This window comes from Pseudophryne corroboree, chromosome 6, assembly GCF_028390025.1.
Source record: "Pseudophryne corroboree isolate aPseCor3 chromosome 6, aPseCor3.hap2, whole genome shotgun sequence".
NCBI classification, from domain to species: Eukaryota; Metazoa; Chordata; class Amphibia; order Anura; family Myobatrachidae; genus Pseudophryne; species Pseudophryne corroboree.
In genome coordinates this window covers 555,615,567-555,642,402 of record NC_086449.1, presented here as the reverse complement: position 1 = coordinate 555,642,402, position 26,836 = coordinate 555,615,567, and the positions used below count along the sequence as shown (strand labels likewise).

General features: G+C 44.9%; 1 long non-coding RNA gene across 4 annotated transcripts in view; it reads left to right on the top strand.

Annotated features, from left to right (window-relative positions):
- Positions 1 to 17,028: 17,028 nt before the first annotated feature.
- Positions 17,029 to 26,836, top strand: part of LOC134935447 (uncharacterized) — a 257,143-nt gene continuing 247,335 nt past the window's right edge. For all 4 annotated transcript variants that reach the window (XR_010180146.1, XR_010180148.1, XR_010180149.1 and 1 more), the window contains exon 1: positions 17,029 to 17,419. This is a non-coding gene — a long non-coding RNA (uncharacterized LOC134935447). The remainder of the gene's footprint in view (positions 17,420 to 26,836) is intronic.

Sequence of the window (26,836 nt, the reverse complement as noted above, 5' to 3'; positions counted from 1 at the left end):
TCCTTTCAAGACTGAGGAGTCCTCTCCTAACCGGGATTCCTCTGTAGGATCCTTGAGTGGTACGCCTGCTGTTCCTGCCGCTGCTGTTGTTTCTGCTGGGAGTGGATCGTCATCCCAGAGTGGAAATCGGAAGACCACTTGTACTACTTCCAGTAAGCAATTGACTGTCCAACAGTCCTTTGTGAGGAAGATGAAATATGACAGCAGTCATTCTTTTGCAAAGCGGATAACTGAGGCCTTGACAGCTTTGTTGGTGTTAGACGTGCGTCCAGTATCCGCCATTAGTTCAGTGGGACTTAGAGAATTGTTTGAGGTACTGTGTCCCCGGTATCAAATCCCATCTAGGTTCCACTTCTCTAGGAAGGTGATACCGAGAAAGTACAGACGTCAGAAAAAGAGTCACCAGTGTCCTACAAAATGCGGTTGTATCCAGTGTCCACTTAACCACGGACATGTGGACAAGTGGAACAGGGCAGACTAAGGACTATATGACTGTAACAGCCCACTGGGTAGATGTATTGCCTCCCGCAGCAACAACAATAGCAGCATCTCGCAAACGCCAACTCGTTCCTAGGCAGGCTACGCTATGTATCACCACTTTCCTTAAGAGGCACACAGCTGACAACCTCTTACGGAAACTGAGGAACATCATCGCAGAATGGCTTACCCCAATTGGACTCTCCTGGGGATTTGTGATATCGGACAACGCCACCAATATTGTGCGTGTATTACATCTGGGCAAATTCCAGCATGTCCCATAGTTTGCACATACAATTAATTTGGTGGTGCAGAATTTTTTTTAAAATGACGGGTGTGCAGGAGATGCTGGTGGCCAAAAAAATTGTGGGCCACTTTCGGCATTCTGCCACTGCGTGCTGAAGACTGAAGCGCCAGAAAACACCCCTGAACCTTCCCCGCCATCAACTGAAGCAAGAGGTGGTAACGAGCTGGAATTCAACACTCTATATGCTTCAGAGGATGGAGGAGCAGCAAAAGACCATTCAAGCCTATACATCCACCTACGATATAGGCAAAGTAGGGGTAATGCACCTGACTCAAGCGCAGTGGAGAATGACTTCTGTCTTGTGCAAGGTTCTCCAACCCTTCGAACTTGCCGCACGTGAAGTCAGTTCAGACCCTGCTAAGTATGTGAGACTTGTGGATGGAGCCCTTCATTCTCTTTGTCAGGATTCAAGGGTGGTCAGTCTGTTGAAATCAGAGCACTACATTTTGGCTACTGTGCTCGATCCTAGGTTTAAAGCCTACGTTGTATCTCTTTTTCGGGCAGACGCAAGTCTGCAGAGGTTCAAAGACCTGCTGATGAGACAATTGTCAACTGAAGCGGCACGTGATCCGTCAACAGCTCCTCCTTCATTTTCTCCCGCAACTGGGGCTGCGAGGAAAAGGATAGACTTTCCCAGCCCACCCACTGGTGGTGATGCAGAGTAGTCAGGAGCAAGTACTGACATCTGGTCTGGTCTGAAGGAGCTGCCAATGATTACTGACATGTCTACTGTCGCTGCATATGATGCTGTCTTCATTGAAAGAATGGTGGAGGAATATATGGGTGACAGCATCCAAGTAGGCATATCAGACAGGCTGTATGTATACTGGCAGGAAAAGAGGCAGTTTGGAGGCCTTTACACAAACTGGCTTTATTTTGCCTAAGTTGCCCACCCTCCAGAGTGTTTAGTGCAGCTGGTAACCTTGTCAGCAATCGGCGTAGGAGGTTACTTCCACAAAATGTGGAGAAGATGATGTTCATCAAAATTAATGATAAATTCCTCCAGGAAGACCTTTACCAGCAATTTCCTACAGAAAGTACACAGGGACCTGTGATGGTGGATTCCAGTGAGAATGAATTAATACTCTGTGAGGAGGAGGATGTACAAACTGAAAGGGGTGAGAAATCGGAGGATGAGGTTGACATCTTGCCTCTGTAGAGCCAGTTTGTGCAAGGAGAGATTGATTGCTTCTTTTTTGGTGGGGACCCTAACAAACCAATAATTTCAGCCATAGTCATGTGGCAGACCCTGTCGCTGAAATGATTGGTTTGTTAAAGTGTGCATGTCCTGTTTATACAACATAAGGGTGTGTGGGAGGGCCCAAGGACAATTCCATCTTGCACCTTTTTTTTCATCTTTGCATTATGTGCTGTTTGGGGCCTAGTTTTTAAAACTGCCATCCTGTCTGCCACCGCAGTGCCACTTCTAGAGGGGCCAGGTGTTTGTGCCGCCCACTTGGGTCGATTAGCTTAGTCATCCAGTGACCTCATTGCACCTTTTTTTCTTATTTGCATTATGTGGTCTTTGGGGCCTAGTTTTTAAAACTGCCATCCTGTCTGACACTGCAGTGCCACTCCTAGATGAGCCAGGTGTTTGTGCCACCCAGTTTGGTCGTTTAGCTTAGTCCTCTAGCGACCTTGGTGCAACCTTTTGGCCTAAAAACAATATTGTGAGGTGTCCAGAATAGACTGGAAATAAGTGGAAATGAATGATATTGAGGTTAATAATACCGTAGGATCAAAATTACCCCCAAATTCTGTGATTTTAGCTGGGTTTTTTTTCTTTCAAAAATCATCCAGATCCAAAACCAAAACCAAAACCTGAAAGGGTGGTTTTGGCAAAACCAATCCAGATCCAAAACTCGAGCGAGGATTCAGATCCAAAACCAAAACACGAAAAGTGCCCACCACACATCTCTAGTTTAAACATGTCTATTATAATGATAACAAAAGAAGTTATACAGTACTGTTCTATCACAAGTATTTAATAAAATATATTTACATTTAATCCACAGCACCATATTAAATTAAATTTAAATATTCATTGGTATGTGTTTTTATTAGAGATGAGCGGGTTCGGTTCGTAGAGATCCGAACCCCCCCCCGAACTTCGCCTATTTTACACGGTTCCAAGGCAGCCTCGGATCTTCCCGCCTTGCTCGGTTAACCCGAACGAGGCTGAACGTCATCATCCCGCTGTCGGATCTCGCGAGATTCATATTCTATATAAAGAGCCGCGCGTTGCCGACATTTTCACTCGTGCATTGGAGATTGAACGGAGAGGAAGTGGTGCTGTGTTGTGCTGTCCAGTCCAGTGCAGTCAGTGTACTGTGCTGCATCAGTCCAGCTAGTCACAGTGTTGGTGTCCTCTGTTGCCATATATCCAGTGTAGCTGTATAAAGTGGTGTTGTGTTGTGCTGCATCAGACCAGTGGTAGTGTCTTGTCTCATCAGTCATTCCAGTATTGAGGCAGTCACAGTGGTATACGCTGCTGCTATATGTCCACTGCTGCTGTATAATAATAATAACAACAACAACAACAACAAGTCCCTTACAGTGTTGCTGTGTTTGTGCTGCATCAGACCAGTGGTAGTGTCCTGTCTCATCAGTCATTCCAGTGACGAGGCAGTCACAGTGGTATACACTGCTGCTATATGTCCACTGCTGCCGTATAATAATTATAACAACCACAAGTCCCTTATAGTGTTGTTGTGTTGTGCTGCATCAGACCAGTGGTAGTGTCCTGTCTCATCAGTCATTCCAGTGACGATATACGCTGCTGCTATATGTCCACTGCTGCTGTATAATAATTCTAACAACCACAAGTCCCTTACAGTGCTGTTGTGTTGTGCTGCATCAGACCAGTGGTAGTGTCCTATCTCATCAGTCATTCCAGTGACGATATACGCTGCTGCATAATGTCCACTGCTGCTGTATAATAATTATAACAACAACCACAACGCCCATACAGTGCTGTTGTGTTGTGCTGCATCAGACCAGTGGTAGTGTCCTGTTTCATCAGTCATTCCAGTGACGATATACGCTGCTGCTATATGTCCACTGCTGTTGTATAATAATTATAACAACAATCACAAGTCCCTTACAGTGCTGTTGTGTTGTGCTTCATCAGACCAGTGGTAGTGTCCTGTCTCATCAGTCATTCCAGTGACGATATACAATACTGCTATATGTCCACTGCTGCAGTATAATAATTCTAACAACAACCACAAGTCCCTTACAGTGTTGTTGTGTTGTGCTGCATCAAACCAGTGATAGTGTCCTGTCTCATCAGTCATTCCAGTGACGATATACGCTGCTTCTGTATGTCCACTGCTGCCGTATAATAATTATAACAACAACCACAAGTCCCTTACAGTGCTGTTGTGTTGTGCTGCATCAGACCAGTGGTAGTGTCCTGTCTCATCAGTCATTCCAGTGATGATACACGCTGCTGCTATATGTCCACTGCTGCCGTATAATAATTAGAGATGAGCGGGTTCGGTTTCTCTGAATCCGAACCCGCCCGAACTTCAGTTTTTTTTACACGGGGCCGAGCGACTCGGATCTTCCCGCCTTGCTCGGTTAACCTGAGCGCGCCCGAACGTCATCATCACGCTGTCGGATTCTCGCGAGGCTCGGATTCTATCGCGAGACTCGGATTCTATATAAGGAGCCGCGCGTCGCGGCCATTTTCACACGTGCATTGAGATTGATAGGGAGAGGACGTGGCTGGCGTCCTCTCCGTTTAGAAATTAAAATAGATAGGAGAGTGAGAGTGAGACACTTCATTTACTTACTGGAGCTTAGGAGGAGTTATACTAGTGACTGATGACCAGTGACCTGACCACCAGTGCAGTTTTATAATTTATTATTATTTAATAATCCGTTCTGTTCTTGTTCTCTGCCTGAAAAAAACGATACACAGTGACTCAGTCACACTCACATACCATATCTGTGCTCAGCCCAGTGTGCTGCATCATCTATGTATAATATCTGACTGTGCTCACACAGCTTAATTGTGGGGGAGACTGGGGAGCAGTTATAGGTTATAGCAGGAGCCAGGAGTACATATTAAACAGTGCACACTTTTGCTGCCAGAGTGCCACTGCCAGTGTGACTGACCACTGACAACTGTGACCAGTGACCTGACCACACTGACCACCAGTATAGTATATTGTGATTGAATGTCTGCCTGAAAAAGTACACTCGTCGTGTGACTTGTGTGGTGTTTTTTTATTCTATAAAAATTAAAAAACTCATTCTGCTGACAGACAGTGTCCAGCAGGTCCGTCATTATATAATATATACCTGTCCGGCTGCAGTAGTGATATATATATATTTTTTATATCATTATTTATCATCCAGTCTATACTAGCAGCAGACACAGTACGGTAGTTCACGGCTGTAGCTACCTCTGTGTCGGCACTCGGCAGTCCATCCATAATTGTATACCACCTACCCGTGGTTTTTTTTTTCTTTCTTCTTTATACATACTACATTTCATTATCATCCAGTCTATATTAGCAGCAGACACAGTACAGTACGGTAGTCCACGGCTGTAGCTACCTCTGTGTCGGCACTCGGCAGTCCATCCATAATTGTATACCACCTACCCGTGGTTTTTTTTTTCTTTCTTCTTTATACATACTACATCTCATTATCATCCAGTCTATATTAGCAGCAGACACAGTACAGTACGGTAGTCCACGGCTGTAGCTACCTCTGTGTCGGCACTCGGCAGTCCATCCATAATTGTATACCACCTACCCGTGTTTTTTTTTTTTTTTCTTCTTTATACATACTACATCTCATTATCATCCAGTCTATATTAGCAGCAGACACAGTACAGTACGGTAGTCCATGGCTGTAGCTACCTCTGTGTCGGCACTCGGCGGTCCATCCATAATTGTATACCACCTACCCGTGGTTTTTTTCTTCTTTCTTCTTTATACATACTACATCTCATTATCATCCAGTCTATATTAGCAGCAGACACAGTACAGTACGGTAGTCCACGGCTGTAGCTATCTCTGTGTCGGCACTCGGCAGTCCATCCATAATTGTATACCACCTACCCGTGGTTTTTTTTTTCTTTCTTCTTTATACATACTACATCTCATTATCAACCAGTCTATATTAGCAGCAGACACAGTACAGTACGGTAGTCCACGGCTGTAGCTACCTCTGTGTCGGCACTCGGCAGTCCATCCATAATTGTATACCACCTACCCGTGGTTTTTTCTTTCTTTCTTCTTTATACATACTACATCTCATTATCAACCAGTCTATATTAGCAGCAGACACAGTACGGTAGTTCACGGCTGTAGCTACCTCTGTGTCGGCACTCGGCAGTCCATCCATAATTGTATACCACCTACCCGTGGTTTTTTTTTCTTTCTTCTTTATACATACTACATCTCATTATCATCCAGTCTATATTAGCAGCAGACACAGTACAGTACGGTAGTCCATGGCTGTAGCTACCTCTGTGTCGGCACTCGGCGGTCCATCCATAATTGTATACCACCTACCCGTGGTTTTTTTCTTCTTTCTTCTTTATACATACTACATCTCATTATCATCCAGTCTATATTAGCAGCAGACACAGTACAGTACGGTAGTCCACGGCTGTAGCTATCTCTGTGTCAGCACTCGGCAGTCCATCCATAATTGTATACCACCTACCCGTGGTTTTTTTTTTCTTTCTTCTTTATACATACTACATCTCATTATCAACCAGTCTATATTAGCAGCAGACACAGTACAGTACGGTAGTCCACGGCTGTAGCTACCTCTGTGTCGGCACTCGGCAGTCCATCCATAATTGTATACCACCTACCCGTGGTTTTTTCTTTCTTTCTTCTTTATACATACTACATCTCATTATCAACCAGTCTATATTAGCAGCAGACACAGTACGGTAGTTCACGGCTGTAGCTACCTCTGTGTCGGCACTCGGCAGTCCATCCATAATTGTATACCACCTACCCGTGGTTTTTTTTTCTTTCTTCTTTATACATACATACTACATCTCATTATCATCCAGTCTATATTAGCAGCAGACACAGTACAGTACGGTAGTCCGCGGCTGTAGCTACCTCTGTGTCGGCACTCGGCAGTCCATCCATAATTGTATACCACCTACCCGTGTTTTTTTCTTCTTTCTTCTTTATACATACATACTACATCTCATTATCATCCAGTCTATATTAGCAGCAGACACAGTACAGTACGGTAGTCCACGGCTGTAGCTACCTCTGTGTCGGCACTCGGCAGTCCATCCATAATTGTATACCACCTACCCGTGGTTTTTTTTTCTTTCTTCTTTATACATACTATATCTCATTATCATCCAGTCTATATTAGCAGCAGACACAGTACAGTACGGTAGTCCATGGCTGTAGCTACCTCTGTGTCGGCACTCGGCAGTCCATCCATAATTGTATACCACCTACCCGTGGTTTTTTTTTTCTTCTTTATACATACTACATCTCATTATCATCCAGTCTATATTAGCAGCAGACACAGTACAGTACGGTAGTCCACGGCTGTAGCTACCTCTGTGTCGGCACTCGGCAGTCCATCCATAATTGTATACCACCTACCCGTGGTTTTTTTCTTCTTTCTTCTTTATACATACTACATCTCATTATCATCCAGTCTATATTAGCAGCAGACACAGTACAGTACGGTAGTCCATGGCTGTAGCTATCTCTGTGTCGGCACTCGGCAGTCCATCCATAATTGTATACCACCTACCCGTGGTTTTTTTTTTCTTTCTTCTTTATACATACTACATCTCATTATCAACCAGTCTATATTAGCAGCAGACACAGTACAGTACGGTAGTCCACGGCTGTAGCTACCTCTGTGTCGGCACTCGGCAGTCCATCCATAATTGTATACCACCTACCCGTGGTTTTTTCTTTCTTTCTTCTTTATACATACTACATCTCATTATCAACCAGTCTATATTAGCAGCAGACACAGTACGGTAGTTCACGGCTGTAGCTACCTCTGTGTCGGCACTCGGCAGTCCATCCATAATTGTATACCACCTACCCGTGGTTTTTTTTTTCTTTCTTCTTTATACATACATACTACATCTCATTATCATCCAGTCTATATTAGCAGCAGACACAGTACGGTACGGTAGTCAACGGCTGTAGCTACCTCTGTGTCGGCACTCGGCAGTCCATCCATAATTGTATACCACCTACCCGTGTTTTTTTTTTTCTTTCTTCTTTATACATACATACTACATCTCATTATCATCCAGTCTATATTAGCAGCAGACACAGTACAGTACGGTAGTCCACGGCTGTAGCTACCCCTGTGTCGGCACTCGGCAGTCCATCCATAATTGTATACCACCTACCCGTGGTTTTTTTTTTCTTTCTTCTTTATACATACTACATCTCATTATCAACCAGTCTATATTAGCAGCAGACACAGTACAGTACGGTAGTCCACGGCTGTAGCTACCTCTGTGTCGGCACTCGGCAGTCCATCCATAATTGTATACCACCTACCCGTGGTTTTTTTTTTTCTTTCTTCTTTATACATACTACATCTCATTATCATCCAGTCTATATTAGCAGCAGACACAGTACAGTATGGTAGTCCACGGCTGTAGCTACCTCTGTGTCGGCACTCGGCAGTCCATCCATAATTGTATACCACCTACCCGTGGTTTTTTTTTTCTTTCTTCTTTATACATACTACATCTCATTATCAACCAGTCTATATTAGCAGCAGACACAGTACAGTACGGTAGTCCACGGCTGTAGCTACCTCTGTGTCGGCACTCGGCAGTCCATCCATAATTGTATACTAGTATCCATCCATCTCCATTGTTTACCTGAGGTGCCTTTTAGTTGTGCCTATTAAAATATGGAAAACAAAAATGTTGAGGTTCCAAAATTAGGGAAAGATCAAGATCCACTTCCACCTCGTGCTGAAGCTGCTGCCACTAGTCATGGCCGAGACGATGAAATGCCAGCAACGTCGTCTGCCAAGGCCGATGCCCAATGTCATAGTACAGAGCATGTCAAATCCAAAACACCAAATATCAGTAAAAAAAGGACTCCAAAACCTAAAATAAAATTGTCGGAGGAGAAGCGTAAACTTGCCAATATGCCATTTACCACACGGAGTGGCAAGGAACGGCTGAGGCCCTGGCCTATGTTCATGGCTAGTGGTTCAGCTTCACATGAGGATGGAAGCACTCAGCCTCTCGCTAGAAAACTGAAAAGACTCAAGCTGGCAAAAGCACCGCAAAGAACTGTGCGTTCTTCGAAATCCCAAATCCACAAGGAGAGTCCAATTGTGTCGGTTGCGATGCCTGACCTTCCTAACACTGGACGTGAAGAGCATGCGCCTTCCACCATTTGCACGCCCCCTGCAAGTGCTGGAAGGAGCACCCGCAGTCCAGTTCCTGATAGTCAGATTGAAGATGTCAGTGTTCAAGTACACCAGGATGAGGAGGATATGGGTGTTGCTGGCGCTGGGGAGGAAATTGACCAGGAGGATTCTGATGGTGAGGTGGTTTGTTTAAGTCAGGCACCCGGGGAGACACCTGTTGTCCGTGGGAGGAATATGGCCGTTGACATGTCTGGTGAAAATACCAAAAAAATCAGCTCTTCAGTGTGGAGATATTTCAACAGAAAAGCGGACAACAGGTGTCAAGCCGTGTGTTGCCTTTGTCAAGCTGTAATAAGTAGGGGTAAGGACGTTAACCACCTCGGAACATCCTCCCTTATACGTCACCTGCAGCGCATTCATAATAAGTCAGTGACAAGTTCAAAAACTTTGGGCGACAGCGGAAGCAGTCCACTGACCAGTAAATCCCTTCCTCTTGTAACCAAGCTCACGCAAACCACCCCACCAACTCCCTCAGTGTCAATTTCCTCCTTCCCCAGGAATGCCAATAGTCCTGCAGGCCATGTCACTGGCAATTCTGACGAGTCCTCTCCTGCCTGGGATTCCTCCGATGCATCCTTGCGTGTAACGCCTACTGCTGCTGGCGCTGCTGTTGTTGCTGCTAGGAGTCGATGGTCATCCCAGAGGGGAAGTCGTAAGCCCACTTGTACTACTTCCAGTAAGCAATTGACTGTTCAACAGTCCTTTGCGAGGAAGATGAAATATCACAGCAGTCATCCTGCTGCAAAGCGGATAACTGAGGCCTTGACAACTATGTTGGTGTTAGACGTGCGTCCGGTATCCGCCGTTAGTTCACAGGGAACTAGACAATTTATTGAGGCAGTGTGCCCCCGTTACCAAATACCATCTAGGTTCCACTTCTCTAGGCAGGCGATACCGAGAATGTACACGGACGTCAGAAAAAGACTCACCAGTGTCCTAAAAAATGCAGTTGTACCCAATGTCCACTTAACCACGGACATGTGGACAAGTGGAGCAGAGCAGGGTCAGGACTATATGACTGTGACAGCCCACTGGGTAGATGTATGGACTCCCGCCGCAAGAACAGCAGCGGCGGCACCAGTAGCAGCATCTCGCAAACGCCAACTCTTTCCTAGGCAGGCTACGCTTTGTATCACCGGTTTCCAGAATATGCACACAGCTGAAAACCTCTTACGGCAACTGAGGAAGATCATCGCGGAATGGCTTACCCCAATTGGACTCTCCTGTGGATTTGTGGCATCGGACAACGCCAGCAATATTGTGTGTGCATTAAATATGGGCAAATTCCAGCACGTCCCATGTTTTGCACATACCTTGAATTTGGTGGTGCAGAATTTTTTTAAAAACGACAGGGGCGTGCAAGAGATGCTGTCGGTGGCCAGAAGAATTGCGGGACACTTTCGGCGTACAGGCACCACGTACAGAAGACTGGAGCACCACCAAAAACTACTGAACCTGCCCTGCCATCATCTGAAGCAAGAAGTGGTAACGAGGTGGAATTCAACCCTCTATATGCTTCAGAGGTTGGAGGAGCAGCAAAAGGCCATTCAAGCCTATACAATTGAGCACGATATAGGAGGTGGAATGCACCTGTCTCAAGCGCAGTGGAGAATGATTTCAACGTTGTGCAAGGTTCTGATGCCCTTTGAACTTGCCACACGTGAAGTCAGTTCAGACACTGCCAGCCTGAGTCAGGTCATTCCCCTCATCAGGCTTTTGCAGAAGAAGCTGGAGACATTGAAGGAGGAGCTAACATGGAGCGATTCCGCTAGGCATGTGGGACTTGTGGATGGAGCCCTTAATTCGCTTAACAAGGATTCACGGGTGGTCAATCTGTTGAAATCAGAGCACTACATTTTGGCCACCGTGCTCGATCCTAGATTTAAAACCTACCTTGGATCTCTCTTTCCGGCAGACACAAGTCTGCTGGGGTTGAAAGACCTGCTGGTGAGAAAATTGTCAAGTCAAGCGGAACGCGACCTGTCAACATCTCCTCCTTCACATTCTCCCGCAACTGGGGGTGCGAGGAAAAGGCTCAGAATTCCGAGCCCACCCGCTGGCGGTGATGCAGGGCAGTCTGGAGCGACTGCTGATGCTGACATCTGGTCCGGACTGAAGGACCTGACAACGATTACGGACATGTCGTCTACTGTCACTGCATATGATTCTCTCAACATTGAAAGAATGGTGGAGGATTATATGAGTGACCGCATCCAAGTAGGCACGTCACACAGTCCGTACTTATACTGGCAGGAAAAAGAGGCAATTTGGAGGCCCTTGCACAAACTGGCTTTATTCTACCTAAGTTGCCCTCCCACAAGTGTGTACTCCGAAAGAGTGTTTAGTGCCGCCGCTCACCTTGTCAGCAATCGGCGTACGAGGTTACATCCAGAAAATGTGGAGAAGATGATGTTCATTAAAATGAATTATAATCAATTCCTCCGCGGAGACATTGACCAGCAGCAATTGCCTCCACAAAGTACACAGGGAGCTGAGATGGTGGATTCCAGTGGGGACGAATTGATAATCTGTGAGGAGGGGGATGTACACGGTGATATATCGGAGGATGATGATGAGGTGGACATCTTGCCTCTGTAGAGCCAGTTTGTGCAAGGAGAGATTAATTGCTTCTTTTTTGGTGGGGGTCCAAACCAACCCGTCATATCAGTCACAGTCGTGTGGCAGACCCTGTCACTGAAATTATGGGTTGGTTAAAGTGTGCATGTCCTGTTTATACAACATAAGGGTGGGTGGGAGGGCCCAAGGACAATTCCATCTTGCACCTCTTTTTTCTTTAATTTTTCTTTGCGTCATGTGCTGTTTGGGGAGGGTTTTTTGGAAGGGACATCCTGCGTGACACTGCAGTGACACTCCTAGATGGGCCCGGTGTTTGTGTCGGCCACTAGGGTCGCTTATCTTACTCACACAGCTACCTCATTGCGCCTCTTTTTTTCTTTGCGTCATGTGCTGTTTGGGGAGGGTTTTTTGGAAGGGACATCCTGCGTGACACTGCAGTGCCACTCCTAGATGGGCCCGGTGTTTGTGTCGGCAACTAGGGTCGCTTATCTTACTCACACAGCTACCTCATTGCGCCTCTTTTTTTCTTTGCGTCATGTGCTGTTTGGGGAGGGTTTTTTGGAAGGGACATCCTGCGTGACACTGCAGTGACACTCCTAGATGGGCCCGGTGTTTGTGTCGGCCACTAGGGTCGCTTATCTTACTCACACAGCTACCTCATTGCGCCTCTTTTTTTCTTTGCGTCATGTGCTGTTTGGGGAGGGTTTTTTGGAAGGGACATCCTGCGTGACACTGCAGTGCCACTCCTAGATGGGAACGGTGTTTGTGTCGGCCACTAGGGTCGCTTATCTTACTCACACAGCTACCTCATTGCGCCTCTTTTTTTCTTTGCGTCATGTGCTGTTTGGGGAGGGTTTTTTGGAAGGGACATCCTGCGTGACACTGCAGTGACACTCCTAGATGGGCCCGGTGTTTGTGTCGGCCACTAGGGTCGCTTATCTTACTCACACAGCTACCTCATTGCGCCTCTTTTTTTCTTTGCGTCATGTGCTGTTTGGGGAGGGTTTTTTGGAAGGGACATCCTGCGTGACACTGCAGTGCCACTTCTAGATGGGCCCGGTGTTTGTGTCGGCCACTAGGGTCGCTTATCTTACTCACACAGCTACCTCATTGCGCCTCTTTTTTTCTTTGCGTCATGTGCTGTTTGGGGAGGGTTTTTTGGAAGGGACATCCTGCGTGACACTGCAGTGACACTCCTAGATGGGCCCGGTGTTTGTGTCGGCCACTAGGGTCGCTTATCTTACTCACACAGCTACCTCATTGCGCCTCTTTTTTTCTTTGCGTCATGTGCTGTTTGGGGAGGGTTTTTTGGAAGGGACATCCTGCGTGACACTGCAGTGACACTCCTAGATGGGCCCGGTGTTTGTGTCGGCCACTAGGGTCGCTTATCTTACTCACACAGCTACCTCATTGCGCCTCTTTTTTTCTTTGCGTCATGTGCTGTTTGGGGAGGGTTTTTTGGAAGGGACATCCTGCGTGACACTGCAGTGCCACTCCTAGATGGGCCAGGTGTTTGTGTCGGCCACTAGGGTCGCTTAGCTTAGTCATCCAGCGACCTCGGTGCAAATTTTAGGACTAAAAATAATATTGTGAGGTGTGAGGTATTCAGAATAGACTGAAAATGAGTGGAAATGATGGTTTTTGAGGTTAATAATACTTTGGGATCAAAATGACCCCCAAATTCTATGATTTAAGCTGTTTTTTAGGTTTTTTGGAAAAAAACACCCGAATCCAAAACACACCCGAATCCGACAAAAAAAATTCGGTTAGGTTTTGCCAAAACGCGGTCGAACCCAAAACACGGCCGCGGAACCGAACCCAAAACCAAAACACAAAACCCGAAAAATTTCCGGCGCTCATCTCTAATAATAATTAAAACAATAACCACAAGGCCCTTACAGTGTTGTTGTGTTGTGCTGCATAAGACCAGTGGTAGTGTCCTGTCTCATCAGTCATTCCAGTGACGATATACGCTGCTTCTGTATGTCCACTGCTGCCGTATAATAATTATAACAACAACCACAGTATTGTTGTGTTATGCTGCATCAGACCAGTGGTAGTGTCCTGTCATTACTGTGCTGCATATTGGCCCTCATTCCGAGTTGATCGCTCGCTGCCGTTTTTCGCAGCGCAGCGATCACATGAAAAATCTGCATTTATACGCATGCGCATGGTACGCAGCGCGCATGCGCTAAGTACTTTCATGCAAAACGTTGTAGTTTTACAGAGGTTCGAGCGGCATTTTTCAGTCGCTCGAGTGTTCGTTGTTTGATTGACAGGAAGTGGGTGTTTCTGGGTGGCAACTCAGCGTTTTCAGGGAGTGTGCTAAAAAACGCAGGCGTGCCTGGCAAAAACGCAGGAGTGGCTGGGGAAACGGGGGAGTGGCTGGCCGAACGCAGGGTGTGTTTGTGACGTCAAACCAGGAACCAAACTGTCTGCAGTGATCGCAAGGAAGGAGTAGGTCTGGAGCTACTCAGAAACTGCATGAAAAGATTTCCGAGCAGTTCTGCTAATCTTTCGTTCGCGCTTCTGCTAAGCTAAGATACACTCCCAGAGGGTGGCGGCTTAGCGTTTGCACTGCTGCTAAAAGCAGCTAGCGAGCGATCAACTCAGAATGAGGGCCATTGTCTCATATAACTCCCAAAAAATAATGGAGAACAAAAACGTTGAGGATAAAATAGGGAAAGATCAAAAAGAACCACTTCCTCCTAGTGCTGAAGCTGCTGCTACTAGCCATGACATAGACGATGAAATGCCCTTAACGTCGTCTGCCAAGGCCGATGCCCAATGTGACAGTAGAGGGCATGTAAAATCCAAAAAGCCAAAGTTCAGTAAAAAGAACCCAAAAAAAAGAAATTTAAATCATCTGAGGAGCTACCGTGGCTGCCGTGCTCGATCCTAGGTTTAAAGCCTACGTTGTATCTCTCTTTGGGCAGACGCAAGTCTGCAGAGGTTCAAAGACCTGCTGGTGAGACAATTGTCAACTGAAGCGGCACGTGATCCGTCAACAGCTCCTCCTTCATTTTCTCCTGCAACTGGGGCTGCGAGGAAAAGGATAGACTTTCCCAGCCCACCCACTGGTGGTGATGCAGAGTAGTCAGGAGCAAGTACTGACATCTGGTCCGGTCTGAAGGAGCTGCCAATGATTACTGACATGTCTACTGTCGCTGCATATGATGCTGTCTTCATTGAAAGAATGGTGGAGGATTATATGGGTGACAGCATCCAAGTAGGCATATTAGACAGTCCGTATGTATACTGGCAGGAAAAGAGGCAGTTTGGAGGCCCTTGCACAAACTGGCTTTATTTTACCTAAGTTGCCCACCCTCCAGTCTGTACTCCGAAAGAGTGTTTAGTGCAGCTGGTAACCTTGTCAGCAATCGGCGTAGGAGGTTACTTCCACAAAATGTGGAGAAGATGATGTTCATCAAAATTAATTATAAATTCCTCCAGGAAGACCTTTACCAGCAATTTCCTACAGAAAGTACACAGGGACCTGTGATGGTGGATTCCAGTGAGGATGAATTAATACTCTGTGAGGAGGAGGATGTACACACTGAAAGGGGTGAGGAATCGGAGGATGAGGTGGACATCTTGCCTCTGTAGAGCCAGTTTGTGCAAGGAGAGATTGATTGCTTCTTTTTTGGTGGGGGCCCTAACAAACCAGTAATTTCAGCCATAGTCATGTGGCAGACCCAGTCGCTGAAATGATTGGTTTGTTAAAGTGTGCATGTCCTGTTTATACAACATAAGGGTGTGTGGGAGGGCCCAAGTACAATTCCATCTTGCACCTTTTTTTCTTCTTTGCATTATGTGCTGTTTGGGGCATAGTTTTTAAAACTGCCATCCTGTCTGACACTGCAGTGCTACTCCTAGATGAGCCAGGTGTTTGTGCCACCCAGTTTGGTCATTTAGCTTAGTCATCTAGCGACCTTGGTGCAACCTCTTGGCCTAAAAACAATATTGTGAGGTGTCCAGAATAGACTGGAAATGAGTGGAAATGAATGATATTGAGGTTAATAATACCGTAGGATCAAAATTACCCCCAAATTCTGTGATTTTAACTGGGGGTTTTTTCTTTCAAGAATCATCCAGATCCAAAACCAAAACCAAAACCTGAAAGGGTGGTTTTAGCAAAACCAATCCAGATCCAAAACTTGAGTGAGGATTCAGATCCAAAACCAAAACACAAAACACGAAAAGTGCCCACCACACATCTCTAGTTTAAACATGTCTATTATAATGATAACAAAAGACGTTATACAGTACTGTGTTCTATCACAAGTATTTAATAAAATTTATTTACATTTAATCCACAGCACCATACTAAATTAAATTTAAATATTCATTGGTATGTGTTTTTATTAGAGATGAGCGTGTTCGGTTCGTAGAGATCCGAACCACCCCGAACTTCACCTATTTTACACTGTTTCCGAGGCAACCTCGGATCTTCCCGCTTGCTCGGTTAAGCCGAACAAGGCCGATCGTCATCATCCCGCTGTCGGATTCTCGCGAGATTCGTATTCTATATAAAGAGCCGTGCGTCGCCGCCATTTTCACACGTGCATTGGAGATTGAACGGAGGGGACGTGGCTATGTTCTCTGCCTGAAAAGCTCCATATCTGTGCTCAGTGTGCTGCAAATATCTGTGCTCAGTGTGCTGCAAATATCTACGTTCTCTGCCTGAAAAGCTCCATATCTGTGCTCAGTGTGCTGCAAATATCTGTGCTCAGTGTGCTGCATTGTGGGGACCACCAGTATATAATTATAGTAGTACAGTACAGTAGGCCATTGCTGTATCTTGCAGCTCCGTGTCACTGCAAGTATCCATTTCATATCTGTGCTGCATTTTTGTGAGCAGTATATATAGTAGTACAGTGCAGCATTTTGGTGACCAACAATATATAGATGTACAGTACAGTAGGCCATTGCTGTATCTTGCAGCTCCGTGTCACCGCAAGTATCCATTCCATATCTGTGCTGCATTTTTGTGAGCAGTATATAAATGTAGCCCGTATCAAATACAGACAAAGGGGTGTATATATAATTGTAATATTTATTGTAAATTGCTGTGATAATATGTGGATGTACCCTAAATGCAATGTATATATATGATTGTGCCTGATATGAATCCATAGTCTGCAGGGATATTCCACGTGGGGACAGTTGGAGAGAAATTTCTAGAGACTGTCCCTCATGACTGGAGAGCTGGAGCGTGCGGGCAAGGATAGTGACAGTTGAGAAGAAAAAAAAAAACCGCTGGGCTGACGCTGAGGAGGTGTGATGCAGACAGGAGCCCCAGAGAGATACGCGACGGAGAACGGGAAAATACCGGACTATATTCAGGGAGAACTGTATCTCGGCTGGCCGCAGGGAGGAAAAAGGAGAGCAGACTTACCCATATATGGCTGTCTAGATCCCGGATCGCCGCAACAAGTCGGAGGGAGAGCAGCCGTGCACACGCCATACAGTCGAAGTAGAGAGGAGGTAGGCGGGCTGGAGCAATAGGGGGAGGCACCATCAGATCTGACCCGTCAGGAAGGGATAGGATCAGCCCAACTATTGCCGCCCAGCAGGAGGAGTTGGGGGAGGATCAGCCGATGTCATCGTCATCCCCTCCTACAGTATATAAACGTGAGTGATATGCCTAGTGCTACAAAGTCAGCCCTGAACTCAGTGTATATCTAGTTATTAAAGTAGATAGCATCTACACTTCAAGAGATATACAGGCTGTAGGTAATCAGTAAACATGAACTGCACCAGTGGGACCGACTAGTGGATCTTAGTAAATAAAGCACTCAGAGACTGTTGGATTGCATATAGCACTGACATTTATTATAACGCACCCGGATGCAATATAAACTGAACCTGCTGGTGCGTCAACCCTAGATTTTCAGTATCATTAAACTTTCTACTGCATATACCTCATTGACCTTAAACTACACCTCCGTACAAGCAAGCCGTAAAGTTGTGTTTAGAGGCTAATCAGCAGTATATCCAGATAAGGAGAGACAGTAATAATGATTTGATACAGATAGTTAGTATCATCCTTTTCTGGAGCACAGGTAATAATATTGAGTCAGTGTATCACACTAGTAGTCACCTAAAATAAGGAAGAACTACAGTAATACTGGGCTGACTACTTCCTATCAACACCCCGTGGTAGTGGGAAGGAGGTAGAGGCTCAACGGATGATATAGGTTGATACACCCATGATGAATTGCCTTCAGAACATTACAGGTTGATGGCATATACTGATTGAAGACGATCCACAGTGCATACGGATGAGTTCAACTGTGGTTTATTGGATTAATACTGCGCACTTGATCTAGATGAAATATTGATCTGGATCCAATTCACACGCGGTTACTTGAAAATCTTACATTTGGGCCCCAACTGTGCACCAACGCAGTACTCAGGTCGACCAGTATTGGGGATAATTTTAATGGACTGCCAGAAAGACAATCTGGTAGGGGGAGTACATAGGTTGATAGTATTATTTGATGCATCACCTTCATTTTTACCGGTTTAATATTTTTTGTAATGCATGCAAATAGTAGTTGTATTATACCGTAACTATTGATACTTACAAGACAAATTGTGATGATAATACTTGTTGTTACATATTCATTGATGGATTAGTAAAACAAAACAAGAAATACATAAGTTAGTTGAGTGTTAATTAATATCATTAATTGTATTAATACTTACCAATACTATACCAGCGGACGGGAGTACTGTTGATCTTGTCACAGGAAGCTCTGAAACCACAAAAGAAGAACAAGCAGTGAAGGTATGATAGTTATTACAATCGGAGTAAGTGTTAACAATAGCTAGTATTCACAGGCTTTCCCAAGCAAGCCTAAATTAAACTCAAGCTTGGGTGGAGGCACTTATATATTGAAACGCTGAATAATATCATAATCCAAATTACCAACTTGAATAGGGTTACATATAGTAGTACAGTGCAGCATTTTGGTGACCAACAGTATATAGTTGTAGGCCATTGCTGTATCTTGCAGCTCCGTGGTGTCACTTCAAGTATCCATATCTGTGCTGCATTGTTGTGAGCAGTATATAGTAGTATAGTGCAGCATTGTGGTGACCAGTATACTACAGTACAATAGTCCAGTGCTGTTCTCGCTGCTCAGTGTCAGTTCTCCGTAGTATCATCAGTGCTCAGTAAAATCAGTTCTCAGTATAATCAGTGATTGATCAGTATAATCAGTTCTCAGTATAATCAGTGTGTTGTTAGACGTGCGCCTGTTTTCCGCCATTAGTGCATTGGGATTTAGACAATTGATGAAGTTATTGTGTCCCCGGTACAAAATCCCATCTAGATTCCACTTCACTAGGCAGGCGATAGCGAGATTTTACCAATTAATATCAGTGATTTGTAATTAATTATCAATTACAGTGATCTTGCCCAATGATTCCAGTGATTTTGTCATTTTCTTCCAGTGATTTGGACCAATAATACCATTGATTAGAACAAATAATTCCTGTGGTTTTGTCATTTTCTTCCAGTGATTTGGACCAATAATGCTATTGATTAGAACGAATAATTCCTGTGATTTTGTAATTTTCTTCCAGTGATTTGGACCAATAATACCATTGATTAGAACGAATAATTCCTGTGATTTTGTAATTTTCTTCCAGTGATTTAGACCAATAATACCATTGATTAGAACGAATAATTCCTGTGATATTGAGGTGTTTGTGTCGCTTAGCTTAGCCGTCCAGTGACCACAGTGCACCTCTCTTTCTCTTTTCTTTGCATCATGTGCTGTTTGGGGCCAATTTTTTCAAGTGCCATCCTGTCTGACACTTCCGTATATGTCCAGTGGTACTGCCATTTGATATAATTTCCGACATTACTGCCATTTAATTCCAGTGATTTTGTAATTTTCTTCCAGTGATTTGGACCAATAATACCATTGATTAGAACAAATAATTCCTGTGGTTTTGTCATTTTCTTCCAGTGATTTGGACCAATAATGCTATTGATTAGAACGAATAATTCCTGTGATTTTGTCATTTTCTTCCAGTGATTTGAACCAATAATACCATTGATTAGAACGAATAATTCCTGTGATTTTGTCATTTTCTTCGAGTGTTTTGGACCAATAATACCATTGATTAGAACGAATATTTCCTGTAATATTGAGGTGTTTGTGTCGCTTAGCTTAGCCTTCCAGTGACCACAGTGCACCTCTTTTTCTCTTTTCTTTGCATCATGTGTTGTTTGGGGCCAATTTTTTTAAGTGACATCCTGTCTGACACTGCAGTGCCACTCCAAGATGGGCCAGGTGTTTGTGCTGCCCTCTTGGGTCACTTAGCTTAGTTATCCAGCGACCTCGGTGCAAATTTTAGGACTAAAAATAGTAGTGTGAGGTGTTCAGAATAGACTGGAAATGAGTGGAAATTATGGTTATTGAGGTTAATAATACTAGAGGATCAAAATTACCCCCAAATTCTATGATTTAAGCTGTTTATGAGGGGTTTTTGGAAAAAAAACCACCCAAATCCGACAAAAAATTTTCAGGGAGGTTTTGCCAAAACGCGTCCAAATCCAGAACACGGCCGCGGAACCGAATTCGAAACCAAAACACAAAACCCGAAAAATTTCCAGTGCACATCTCTAGTTTTTATACTCTTAGTACAAACCACAACATTTACTTACAATAGAGATGACCGCTTAATGCCCCAACCTTATCAATAGTACCCACCCCGCATATTATACTGTAATGAACACCCTCTCCTCGCCAGCAGTACACACCCCTTGTATTATACTGTAATTAACACCCTCCCCTCACTAGCGGTATCCACCCCATGTATTATGCTGTAATTAACACCCTCCCCAACAGTACCCACCTCATGTATTATACACTAACACCCTCCCCTCATCAACAGTACCCACCCCATTTATTATACTGTAACTATCACCCCCTCACCTCACCAACAGTACACAGCCCATGTAATATACTGTAACTGACATCTCCACCCTGTTTTATAAAAGGCACACTCCCATGTAGAACCCCATTAATCATTCTAACATGTACTCTGCTTTCTCAGTCTTAGATGATGGAGGAAGCTAAACAGCCTTGAACAACAAGGAGGAGGGGTGGAGCCGCCCTTGAGAGAAAGCAGGAAGAAGGGATGAAACAACAGGAAAGGAGGGGGTCTGGGGGAGTGAAGCAGATAGATGAGAGCATGTTAACCAGAGTATGGAACAGAGAAAGGGGAGGCGGGCAGATAACAGGAGGAGGGGCAGTAAGTTGCTAGGAGCTCAGCAAGAAGAGCGGGCACTGATCCTAATGGAAAACCAAGACTGCAGGCCACTGATGAACCTTGTTAATAAAGGAAAATACATAAAAGAGGAAGAAAAAAAACACACAGACCCACAAGCCCCCTAAGCGTTCAAGCTCCATAGCACCCATTGAACCTTTATAACAATGTCAGTGGGCGCTGCTCTTCATGCTGCCAGCGCCACTGCCTATCACACAGTCCTACAAGCGCAGAGGCAGCAAGAGTAGATACATCTGCAGGGTAGCAGAGCAGGGAGAGCGCCTCTCCAGCAAGGTGCCTCCATGCAATGCATGCCCTTGCTGAGCGGGTTACGCCGGCTCTGCCAGCTCCTGACATATGTAATACTTCACAGCCCTGTACGCTACACCTTATCTGCATTGGTTATGTACAAAACTGACCTATCCAGCCTAGCAGCCATATTTTCAGCTAGTAGAAACTGCTCCCTCCTGCTAAAGTGAGCTGCCGCCAAGTTGCATATGCACACCTGGAAAATAAAACATTCTGCTCAGGCGTGCTTGCCCTACTGTCACACCTAACGGCTTGCTGTCATCACTGGCCCTGATTACTGTATGTCTAAAATATTACATACGCTGCACTGTATGAAGTGCTAAGTATAGTATGCCCCCTTCCTATGCTGTCCACACTTGCTCTAAAGTCAAGCATTTGTAAACCCTTCTCTAGAAATCCTGTGTTTGCCTGGTCAAAAATCTGAATGTAATGATTTTGGAGGAACAGCAATTTACCATCCGATCTGGACGCCTCATCAGACTTATTTATGGTCTGCACTGCAGGACTGTCACTACCAGTTTCAGGCCCTGACATTTGTTCTCTCCGTGGCACCGAGGGTGTTCACCAAAGTGATGGTAGAGATGATGATGTTGCTCTGCAGACAGGCAGTGAACATAGTTCCGTACTTGGACGATCTTCTGATAAAGGCACCGTCCAGGGAACACCTGTTGGAGAACATTGCCCTCTCAACCAGACTACTCCTGGATCATGGGTGGATTCTGAACCTGTCAAAATCTCACCTAGAACCAACACAGAGGCTTCAGTTCCTGGGAATGATACTGGACACAGTCTCAGAAAGTATTCCTTCCCTTGGAAAAGGCAATGGTAATCCAGTCGATGGTTCGGGCCATCTTTAAGCCGACCCGAATCTCAGTTCATCTCTGCATATACCTTCTGGGGAAGATGGTGGCTTCTTACAAAGCAATTCAGTATGGAAGGTTTCATGCAAGGCCCTTCCAGCTGGATCTGTTGGACAAATGGTCCGGATCGCATCTTCACATGCACCAGAGGAGTTGTCTGTCACCAAAAGCCAGGATCTCCCTCCTGTGGTGGCTACAGACTTTTCACCTAGTCGATGGTCGGAGGTTTCGGGATTCAGAATTGGATTCTGATAACCACAGAATCCACAAGCCTCAGAGGTTGGGGAGCAGTCAACCAGGGGGTGCATTTTCAGGGAAAATGGTCAAGTCAGGAAGTCGTCCTTCCAATAATTATCCTGGAACTCATGGCTATCTACAATGCCCTTCTGCAGGCCTCATCTCTTCTACAGAATCAGGCCATTCAGGTCCAGTCAGACAATGTGATGGCAGTAACGTACATAAACTGACAGGGCGGAATGAAAAGCAGAGCTGCAATGTCAGAGGTGTCAAGAATTCTTCTCTGGGCGCAAAAACTCGCTGTGGCATTGTCGGTGATCTTCATTCCGGGAGTAGACAACTGGGAAGCAGACTTCCTCAGCAGACACAATCTGCACCTGGGGGAATGGGGCCTCCACCCGGAGGTGTTCTGGTAGTATCCACAACTCGACATGATGGCCTCTTGACTCAACAAGAAGCTCAAGCGGTATTGTTCCAGGTTGAGGGACCCACAGGCAGTAGTGGTAGACGACCTGACAACTCCATGGGTTTACCAGCTTGTGTACTTGTTTCCTCCCATTCCACTGATCCCAAGAACTCTAAAAAGAATAAAAATGGAAAAGGTTCAAGCAATCCTCATTGCTCAGGACTGACAAAGAAGGGCCTTGTATGCGGATCTTCTCGAGATGCTGATCGAAGATCTGTGGCCTCTGCCTCTTCGAGAGGATCTTCTGCAGCAGGGCCCATTCGTCTATCAAGACTTACCACGGCTACGTTTAACGGCATGGAAGTTGAACGGTTGATTCTAGCCAGGAGTGGGATTCCTGACAAGGTCATCCTGACTATGATCCAAGCCAGGAAGGGGGTAACGTCTAAACATTACCATCGTAACTGGAAGAAATATGTCTCTTGGTGTGAGAGCAGACAATATTCTGCGGTGGAATTTAATCTGGGACGTTTCCTGCTTTTTCTGCAGTCAGCAATGGATGTGGGCCTACGCCTAGGCTCCATTAAAGTTCAAATTTCGGCCTTGTCTATTTTCTTTCAGAAACAATTGGCTTCACTCACTGAGGTCCAGACGTTCTTGAAAGGTGTTCTGCACTTACAACCTCCTTTTTTGCCTCCTACAGCACCTTGGGATGTCAATTTGGTACTACAGTTCCTTTAATCGGACTAGTTTGAACCGTTGCAGGAGGTAGATGTAAAGTATGTTACGTGAAAGACCGTCACACTGTTGGCCTTGGCTTCAGCAAGACGTGTGTCGGAGCTGGGGACGTTGTCTCACAAGAGCCCCTACTTAATTTTCCATGAGAACATAGCAGGACTCATCAGCAATTTCTTCATAAGGTGGTGTCCGCGTTTCACATCAACCAACCTATTGTGGTTCCGGCTGTTACAGACGCCTCTGCTACTTCAAAGTCTTTGGATGTCGTAAGGGCTTTGAAGGTCTATGTTAAGAGAACAGCTCATCACAGGAAATCGGACTCGCTGTTTGTTCTTTATTATCCCAATAAAATTGGGTGTCCTGCTTTGAAACAGTCCATTGCATGCTGGATCAGGTTCACTATCCAGCATGCTTATTCCACGTCAGGTTTTCCAATTCCGAAATCTATCCAAGCCCACTCTACTAGATCGGTGGGTTCCTCTTGGGTGGCTTCCCAGGGTGTCTCGGCTTTACAGCTCTGCCGAGCAGCTACTTGGTCGGGTTAGAATACGTTTGCTAAGTTTTACAAGTTCGATACTTTAGCCTCTGAGGACCTTCAGTTTGGTCAATCAGTTCTGCAGGAACCTCAGCACTCTCCCACCCGGTTTGGGAGCTTTGGTACATCCCCATGGTACTAAATGGATTCCCAGTATCCCCTAGGGTGTAAGAGAAAAAAGGATTTTAATTACCTACTGGTAAATTCTTATCTCATAGTCCATAGGGGATACTGGGCGTCCGCCCGGTGCTTCGTACTTCCTGCTTTTTTACTTGGTTAAGTAATGTTGTTTGGTTCAGCTGTTGCTGTTCCTGTTTGCAAGTTTGGTTAGCATGGCTTTCCTCTTGTTCTGGTTGTGCTGGTTCGAATTCTCACCACTTTCCTATTCTATATCCTTCTCTCAAAGTATGTGTGTCTCCTCGGGCACAGTTTCCTAGGCTGAATCTGGTAGGAGGGGCATAGAGGGAGGAGCCAGCACACACAATCAAACTTCTATAGTGCCCATGGCTCCTAGTGGACCCATCTATTTTATTTTCCTTTTTTGTGGGGGGGAAGGGAGGGGGGGTTCTGCCAAACCCCTACCTCGCCCCAGGTGACAAAATTCCTATTTTTGGCCCTGGTATGCACGGTGTAGAAAAACGAGTAACACTGTTACATGTTCATGAAATGCTTTTACTTTTGCCCAGTTGACACACAGGTATATCATATTTCACAGACAGAAAAAAATGTCTGAGATGCATGTGACTCAGAGAATCAAATTGTGCATGTTTGATTCAGCATATATGTCATTTCCTAGAACACGAAAGGGGCCTGGTTCAGACATTTCACGCAAATGCCTGTTTAAAAAAAATGTATTTGCACGTGCGCAGGATCTGCACTGTATGTGCAGATTGGGTCCTGCAACGCTGGTTGCAGTGCCCAAAAAGTTGCAGCATGATTGACATGCTGCCAGCATTTGAGAGCAGTGTCTGAGAGCGTTCAAGAAAATGGGCGTGCCAAAGCCAATTTCACTGGCTCCGGCAATGTGTTTTTTCCAGACATCCTAAGTTATCTGAGGGTAACTCAGATGCCTGATGGGCTGACTGATGTTCACACAGTGGATCTTATGCTGCATCTTCGGACACAGCAGATGATCACAGAAACCTGTGGCTTTTGCATGTTTTAGAACAGGCACTGCATAGAAAGACGCATCCATTGCAGAGGCGTCACCGGGTCTGGTGACACCTGGTGCACACTCGATATTCCCACTGTGTGTGATTAAAAGGAGGGTGGTCTACTATCAAGGGACATGGCCTCATGGGGAATCCTGATTACATTATTCCGGGGGCATGTCCACCATCCCCAGAGATGTTGTGTTGCCTACAGAGACTAGTGCCTGTACTGTCGGCTATTCCTTTGTGACAGGTGCCGAGAGCTGCAGAAGAATGTCACACTGTAGCACCCAGCTCCTGTCACTGCGGAGGTGCCAGCATTTTGTTGTCACCATCTCTGAAGGTGATACCCAAGAGTGGTAAGCACCGCCGTAGTGATCCCACTGATCGGTTGTGCCATAAGCATCCACCTCTTATCAGCCCCTAGATGCAGCCATATATTCAAGGCTACATACAACACAGAATTAGACTGATATTCTTTCTACTGTAGAGGGCCATCTTTTCCTTTGGTAATGCTACAAAGTATTTACCATTTTAAAAAAGAATGACTTTAAGATGTCTTGTTTTCATGTATTGCATATCTAACCTTTGAACCTATGTTATTAACGGATTTTAATTGGAAAGTACCAATCAAGTTAAACCGTCTTTAGACACAGTTAAAAATATTCCTAGAATGTATTCAAAAGCTGTAAACATAAAACATATTCAAGCACAGGCTGTCTTTCTGTTTCTCATGAACAGCCAAAACCTACAAAGTAAGTTCTAGTTGTCAAATGTCTGTTCATTCTCTGGGCTGCCTTTAGATTTACCTCCATTACTTTTCCTTACACTATTTGTTCACTTAATACTGCTGATAACTAATCCCTTTTCATGGATATTTTATGAACACAATACATATATATCACTAGGGATCTGAGTTGACATTACTTTTGATGTCTCCTTCCTTCAAATATAATACAATCTCTTGACATGTCTCCAAAAATAGGATAACTTTATTTTTCAGTAAATCTGACTGATTATATGTAACTTTAAATACTTTAAACCTGGCTTGGCAAAATAAACTGAGTTCTCCCATGTCCTTGAATGCCTTTAGATGTCAAAAAGAAATGCATTATGCAGGAATTGTGGAACTGCCTTGAGGCATGCCAAAGCTTGCTGCCTTTCTGTACTTAAGAGACACCTTATGAAACCAAGCATGGGATATGCTTCTATATAAATAGTTTCTGGGCAGAATGTCTGTACTAAATAAAATCTAAAATCTTGTTGGGTCAGAGGACTGATATTTAACTGTCACTCAAACTCGAATGAAACAACCACAGATTCTTTTGTAAATGTTATTACTTTAAATATATTATATTATAAGTTTTTAACCTTCTAAGGGTGAGCTGTATCAAAGAATGTAAAAATACTACATTCTAATTTGACTCTCTACAAGTACTTAATGCCTTTTTGTCTGCCAATGTATCACTATAATTGTGCCAGGACAGCTCCCTGGTATATTGCTATTCCCCAAAAATCATTACATTC